The sequence below is a fragment of the Helianthus annuus genome, chromosome 13 (assembly GCF_002127325.2).
Source record: "Helianthus annuus cultivar XRQ/B chromosome 13, HanXRQr2.0-SUNRISE, whole genome shotgun sequence".
Taxonomy (NCBI): Eukaryota; Viridiplantae; Streptophyta; class Magnoliopsida; order Asterales; family Asteraceae; genus Helianthus; species Helianthus annuus.
Window position 1 is genome coordinate 147,261,627 of NC_035445.2, and position 8,400 is coordinate 147,270,026.

Here is an 8,400-nt window from a genome sequence, read left to right on the forward strand (position 1 = left end):
CCGATAACTTCCCTCCCCAAAAACTAGTTCCTAACCATGTTCAACCAAGAACTGGTTTGGGAAAAAAACCGAAATATGCACCTTTAGTTTTGGGTAAAAAAAAAAAACAAACGTATAATAAGTATCAGTTTTGGGTAAAACACAAACGAACTAAACTTTAAGGGGCGGGAGGGGGCGGCCGACCCCCCGAACTTTTCGCTCAGTTATTTATAAAATGGTTATGAAATGTTGAAACTTAAAGACGCCATAAAAATATAATTATTGAACATTAGTACAAAAATAACAGTTTAAAATTGGAATTTCAACACTTTAATAACTATTCTAAAATACTTGTGGGGATTACAATTATTGTTATACAGCTATTCTGTTATTGTTATCCTTTCATTTCTTATCTTATCCAATCCTCCTTTTCTTTCTTATTGGCTGATGCTCATGATGCTAAGGCACCGAGTATTTATTAAAAGAAACCACGTACAGACCAAAACAATGAAACAACTATAACCAACATCACCAATTTCATCTACAGTCTGACCATAATCAATGGCTGAACTTGTTCTTTCTGCCTTTCTCGGTGTGCTCTTTGAGAAGCTGGCCTCTGCAGCTTTGAAAAACATTGCTAGCTACAAGGGAGTTGATGCTGAGATCAAGAAATGGCAAAGATCCTTAAAACAAATCCAAGCTGTGCTTACTGATGCTTCTCGCAAGGAGATAACCAATGAGTCTGTGAAACAATGGCTCAATGATCTCCAGCATTTGGCTTACGACATAGATGACGTACTCGATGATCTTGCAACCGAAGCTATGCATCGTGAGTTCACCCATGACTCAGAAGCCATCACCAGCAAGGTAAGAAAGCTGATCCCAACCTGTTGCACAAATTTCTCACAGAGTACTAGGATGCATGCCAAGTTAGATAAGATTACCACAAAATTACAAGATCTGGTTGAGGAGAAAGCTACACTTGGTTTGAGTGTGGAAGGGGAAACTAAGAAAAAAAATAAAAATAGAGAATTACAAACCTCTGTTGTCGATGCGTCTAGTATCGTTGGACGACAAGTTGAGGAAGAGGCATTGGTCCGCCAATTATTAGCGGACGAACCATGTGATCAAAACTTTAGCATTGTTCCCATAGTTGGTATGGGTGGGGTTGGAAAAACTACTTTGGCTACGCTTTTGTATAACAACCAACAAGTCACGGATCACTTCGAACTCAAGGCATGGGTGTGTGTCTCAGATGATTTTGATAGCTTTGGTATAAGCAAAGTTATCTATGAATCTGTGGCCCAAGAAAACAAGAAATTTGAAGATTTCAATCTGCTTCAAATAGCTCTTAGAGATCAACTGAGGGGGAAAAGATTTTTATTGGTGTTAGATGATGTGTGGAGTGAGAAGTATGAGGATTGGAAAACCTTAGTCGGCCCGTTTCATGCATGCGCTCCTGGAAGTAAAGTCGTCATAACAACTAGGAAGGAGCAGTTACTCAACAAGTTGGGTTACAATCGTCTAAACAAACTACAGTGCCTATCACATGATGACGCTATGTCTTTGTTTGCTTTAAATGCATTAGGTGTGAATAAATTTAATTCACATTTGTCACTCAAACCACATGGTGAGGGTATTGTGGAAAAATGTGATGGCTTACCTTTGGCTTTGATATCACTTGGTAGATCACTAAGGACAAAACAAGATGAGGAATCTTGGAGAGAAGTGTTAGAAAGTGAGATATGGATGTCAAAAGACGATGCAAGTCCCTGCCCTTAGACTAAGCTATAGTGATCTTTCTGCAAGTCTGAAGCAATTGTTTGCATACTGCTCCTTGTTCCCTAAGGATTTCATGTTTGACAAGGAGGAATTGGTTTTATTATGGGCAGCGGAAGGGTTTTTACACCAGTCAACTCCAATCGACTCAACAAAAGAACGTTTGGGTCATGATTGTTTTGACGAATTGTTGTCAAGGTCATTTTTTCAACTTGCACCTAATAATCAATCATTTTTTGTGATGCATGACCTCATGAATGACTTAGCGGCATCTGTTGCTAGCGAATTTTTTGTAAGGTTAGAAAATGATATGAAAAGGAATATTAGGAAGGAGATGCTGGAAAAGTACCGCCATATGTCATTTTCACGTGAGGAATATGTAACTTACAAGAAGTTCGAGACGTTTAAAATAGCTAAAAGTTTGAGAACATTCTTGGCAACATTTGTTGGTGCAGAAAAAAGTTGGCAGGATTTCTACTTATCGAGTAAGATTTTGATTGACTTACTTCCTGAGTTACCAATGTTAAGAGTTTTATCTCTTAGTGGTTTTTGTATAAGTGAGGTACCACAGACCATTGGTAGCTTGAGGCACTTGAGGTATCTTAATCTATCTCGAACGAAAGTAACCCACTTACCTGAAAATGTTTGCAATCTCTACAACTTAGAGACATTGATTGTATGTGGTTGTTTTTCGTTAGCTAAGTTGCCAAACAACTTCTTAAAGCTTAAAAACTTGCGGCATCTTGACATTAGGGACACTCCGTTGTTGAATCAGATGCCTTTTGGAATTTGTGAGTTGAAAAGCCTACAAACTCTCTCGAAAATTGTTATCGGTGGTGAAAGAGGATTTGAAATAGCCAGACTTAAAGAATTCAAGAATTTGTGTGGGAAAATTCGCATTGTTGGTTTGGACAAAGTGCAAAACGCAATTCATGTTCGTGAGGCGAACTTTTCACAAAAGAGGCTTAGTGAACTGGAGATTGTATGGAGTGATGAGCCAAATGGTTCACGAAACGAAATGCTTGAGAAGGAAGTTCTAGATGAGCTAAAACCACGTAATGATAAGTTATTACAACTCAAAATTATATCGTATGGGGGCTTAAAGCTTCCAGATTGGGTTGGGAATCCTTCATTTCTTCATTTGAAACATGTGTCACTAAGTAATTGTAAAAGATGTAGATATCTACCCCCACTTGGGCAGCTACCGTTACTTAAGGAGTTGTTTATTGAAGGTTTACGTGAGTTGGAAGATGTGGGTTTGGAGTTACTTGGAACAAGTTGTGCATTTCCTTCACTTGAAATTCTAAGTTTCAAACATATGCATGAGTGGAAGAAATGGTCAACAACTAGAGGGGTTGTGTTTCCATGCCTAAGACAACTTGTTATAAAATTTTGCCCTAATTTGGTTGAAATCTCACTTGAAGCACTACCTTCATTGAATGTTCTAGAAATAGCTAAATGTGATAGTGGTCTGTTAAAAAGGCTTATTGAAATAGCTTCAGCAGTCACTAAGTTGAACATAGAATCTCTTACTGGGCTTAATGATGTGGTTTGGAGAGGTATTATAGAATATCTTGGGGTAGTTGAAGAATTGGAGATATCGAGGTGTGATGAAATAAGATACTTGTGGAAATCAGAAGCAGTTGCGAGTAAGGTTCTTGTGAAGCTAAGGAGCTTGGATGTTGTTGAGTGTCATGGCGTGGTGAGTTTAGGAGAGACCGAGGAGGAGGATAATTGTGAGAGCAACCTTTGGACATCTCTTAGGAATTTAAAAGTATCTAGTTGTAGGAATATGGAGCGTTTTATATGTCCAGATAGCATTCAGGTGTTGTGTTTGTGGCATTGTAAATCAATTACAGTTTTATCCTTTCCAAAAGAAGGACAAAAGCTTAAGTCAGTTGACATTTGGGGTTGTAATGAATTATTGGAAACAGAGTGGGGAGGACAAAATATGAACAACAACAATAGAAGCAGCATGCCGATGCTTGAAAATGTATGGATAAAAGATTGGACGAATCTGAAATCAGTCAAGAAACTGAATTACTTGGTTCACCTCACCACATTGTGGATAGTGAATTGTGAAAATCTGGAATCATTTCCTGATAATGAGTTGTCCGATTTGACATTGTTAAAGGAACTAAGGATAATAGATTGTCCAAGTATGGATGCTTCTTTTCCTCGTGGAATTTGGCCTCCCAAACTGCAATCCTTAGAAATAGGAATGTTGAAGAATCCCATCTCAAATTGGGGCCCGCAGAATTTTCCAACCTCACTTGTGAAACTATTCTTAGTCGGTGACGATGGAGTGAGTAGCTGTAGTCAGTTTTCCCATCTTCTTCCTTTATCTCTTACTTCTCTCAGTATAGTTAGATTTGAGAAATTGGAATCATTTTCAATGGGACTCCAACACCTCCAACGTCTCTCTTTTTACAGTTGTCCACATCTGAATAAATTGTCTCATCCTCATCCCCAAAACCTCACTAACCTTCAAAAACTCAAGTTTTTTGATTGCCCAAGCATGATGGATCTACCAGAAGTGCTGCTGCCTTCACTTTTCTGTTTAATAATTAGTGGATGCCCACATTTGAAAGAAAAATGCAGTAAAAGAGGTTGTTACTGGCCCCTCGTCTCCTATATCCCCTGTGTTTCGAGTTAAGATAAAGGTGTCTCTCCTTCCCTACCTTTAATGATTTCTGTTTAAGTATAATCTATTGAACTGTTCAACTTAATATGGAAATTTATGTTTGCATTTTGTGCTCACATGATAATGCCAAATAATATTGTTATGTGTGTAAACCCATTACATCCTGTTTAGAAACGTAATTCCAGATGGGTTTTCCATAACAAAAATATTTTAGAAACGTAGATTTTGTACAATGTTTGATTTTAAAATGTCTTACTATTCAAATTCATATGGACCATGGTATATTCTAGTAAACTCTATGATCATTTGTATACTCCTTTTAAAATAGATCAGGCCAACTTATCAACAACATTTTCTGTTGCCTAATGAAATTTATTAGAAATTATTTTAGAACAAAAAAATGGTTTTATTGCTACGATTTAGTGAAAACTGTTTTACCCAACTTGGCCGCAGTGACAAAAAAAATCCTGAATCCGTCAATGCATATGGCTTCTCTTTACTTTCATTTGCATAGATACTTTAATTTCTAAAAGATATATTAGCCTTACTTTTTAATATGACAACTTGATCTATGAGGAACATGACCATGATTATATCCTTGGCTGATTTGATGGTGCAGGCTCAATTGCGACAGGATGTATTTTACTAGCGATTTTTCATGGTGTATGTCGGCAATGACGAAAGATGATGTTTTGGTGTATTATGCGGTGGATAAAACGCGTGTAAATAGAAAGATAATTGCAGATTATGATGTTGGTTTCTTATTTGTGGATACCTATGAATCAATTGCGCATCATTGATGGTCGTTGTACGTGGCGATTTCAGCCTTCTAGCATAAACGAACCAGATGACTCATATTGTATTCTGTTTGCAATGGTAAGATTGCAGATTGTATTTTGTTTACTGGTTGTTTAGATGTTGAAAATTTCTCGCAATATAGTTAAATTACAGAAAACATATACATCAGCCAACTTATTATTAACAACTTCAAGGATGGTATATTCTCATCAATAAACAAAACAGTAAACTGTACAAGTTCACCATTTCAACAAAATCACCACACATAAACCAAAACCATCTCTATACAAGTACTTATACTGTATATAGAACCCAAAAACCACCTCCGTACACACGGTTTCTAAAGTTCAACCTCGTGAAGGTCATCATTAAACCCATCACCATTACTCGTTTGTGCTAAACCACCTTCACGTGGGACAAACGACCTTGAAGCCGTACCTAAAACCTCACCACTTGATCTCATATCCCTACTAGAACCCGAAAACCGTTCATCGATACCTCCGCCCCACGAAACCGTTCTTCGTGAGTGAGGTGAACCGGGTATGAAGGAATGATTCTCCCTCTTGCGATATCATCCATGCTTGCATGGAAGATTGATATTGTTGGGATTGAGATTGTTTATCTTAGGGTTTTGGAATTAGAAGAGAATGAATAGACAATAATGTTCTGATTGTAGGGTTTTGGAATTAGAAGAGAATGAATAGACAATAATGTTCCGAATAGAATTGGTGAATTCGAATGTGTAGACACGAAATAGATATATACATGTGACGATATGTATATCATAACCGTCACTATCTATCTATAATAATATGTTACATGAACTATAATAAACTAAGCATATATTATATCTAAACTAATAAAAGATCTAACTTATAACTCTTCTTCTAATACCCTCTCGTAAGTTAGATCGGACCAACATACAGCAAGTTCTTTATCCGCATGAAATCTTTCGGCTGCAGGGCTTTAGTGAGTATATCAGTAGCTTGTTCCTTTGTCGTGCAGAAACTAATCTCAATTTCATCATTCTTGATCAGATCACGAATAAAATGGTACTTTACTCGTATATGTTTGCTCTTCCCGTGGTAGACTGGATCCTTGGCTAAACAAATAGTTGATTTGTTATCACAGTAGATAGATTGTTGGGGGACAATCCATATTCATTTGAAGTTCGTTCAGGATTCCCTTTAGCCATAAAGCTTGACACCCAGCCGTAGATAAAGCGATGTATTCAGCTTCGGTTGATGACAGTGCCACCACCTTTTGTTTCTTTGATTGCCATGCTATAGCACTCGAACGTAGATGAAATACATATCCAGATGTGCTCTTACTATCATCCATATTACTTGCATAATCACTGTCACTAAAACCTGCTAATTTCCCTTTACTTCCTTTTGAATATACTATTCCGTGATTTAACGTTCCTTTTACATATCTTAGAATCCTTTTACCAGCTTCTCAGTGACTTTTCTTAGGTCTTTCCATGAAACGACTTATCTTACTAACGGCGAACATAATATCTGGTCTGGTGTTTGTTAGATATATGAGACACCCAACTAAGCTTCTGCATGAATTCTGATCTACTTCATCCTCTGGATCTTCCTTTGTTAGCCGCAATCCGTATTCCATCGGTGTTGAGATGGCATTACAGTTTCCCATATTCAACTTGTCTTAAAGATTTCTTGCATATTTCTGTTGTGACAATGTAATGTTCCCTTCATTATAATTAACTTCCATTCCCAGAAAATAATGCAAGATTCCGAGATCTGTCATCTCAAATTCCTTTTTCATTGAATCCTTCAATTGCTTGATCAAGTCTAACGAATCACTAGCTATGATGAGATCATCCACATACAAGCAAATTATGATCCTTGTAGTTTTGAGGTTATTAATGTACAGCGTATGTTCATATACACATTTTTAATAACCATGTGATTTGAAGTACCTGTCTATTCTACTATACCATGCCCTTGGGGCCTGTTTTAAACCGTACAATGCCTTCTTGAGATGACATACCTTACGTTCTTCTCCTTTTGTGATTTATCCTTCCGGTTGTTCCGTATATACTTGTTCATTTAGTTTTCCATTCAAGAAAGCAGTCTTTACATCCATTTGATGTACGTGCCACCCGAAATGAGCCGCTAGAGCTAACACAAGTCTTACGGTGTCAAATCTGATCACTGGAGCAAAAACATCTTGATAATCAATCCAATATTTCTGTTTGTACCCTTTTGCTACCAAAAGTGCTTTGTACTTGCTTATATTTCCATGTTCATCATACTAAGTTTTGAATATCCATTTTACTCCAATAGGTTTTTGATCTTTTGGAGGTTCCACTAATTCCCAGGTTTCATTTTTCTTTATCATTCGATTTCTCTGTCCATGGCTTCTCTCCACTTCGTGTCTTTGCATGCTTCATTATAAGTAGTAGGATCTGCGTCAGCATAAAGAACAAAAATTGCAACGCTGTTATTGTACAATGCTTGATTTCTTTCATATAGCTCATCCACTTGTGCCTTTGTAAGAGCTTGTGAATCTTGATATACTTCTGTGATGCTACTTGTTCTTATTTCTTCATTCTCCGATGAGGATGATGATTCTTCATCTCCTTGGTTGTTGGTGTTCACATCTTCATTTACGTCACTCGATTGGTTATTTCCTTCGGTCCTTGCTGTATGGTCATGGTTAGCCGCAAACTCCTCTTGAATATCTTCATTTGTGCCATTCAATTGAATGTATGGTTCTTGTTCATATGCCTTATTTTCTTTCCAGACTTGATTTTCATCAAATATGACATCCCTGCTAATAATGATCTTGTTTGTCATTGGATTGTAAAGTTTGTAAGCTTTGCTATTTTCAGTGTAGCCAACAAAGATGGTTTTTTCTGTTTTATCATCCAGTTTACTGCGATGTTGTTTTGGGACGTGAGCATATGCAATGCAACCGAACACTCTAAGGTGTCCTACGCTTGGTTTCTTTCAACTCCATGTTTCTTCAGGTGTTATGTTCTGTACTTTCTTGATAATAGCTCGGTTTAATAGATATGTGGCACATGCAACTGCCTCGGCCCAAAAATCATTCGATAAATTCGTCATTTTCATCATACTCCTACTTAATTCCATGAGTGTTCTATTTTTTCGTTCAGCTACCCTATTTTGTTGAGGGGTATAGCTTGTGGTGAGTTGTTGCTGAATCCCATT

General features: G+C 37.2%; 1 pseudogene; it reads left to right on the forward strand.

Annotated features, from left to right (window-relative positions):
• Positions 1-433: 433 nt before the first annotated feature.
• Positions 434-5,327, forward strand: LOC110899662 (annotated as a pseudogene).
• Positions 5,328-8,400: the final 3,073 nt, after the last annotated feature.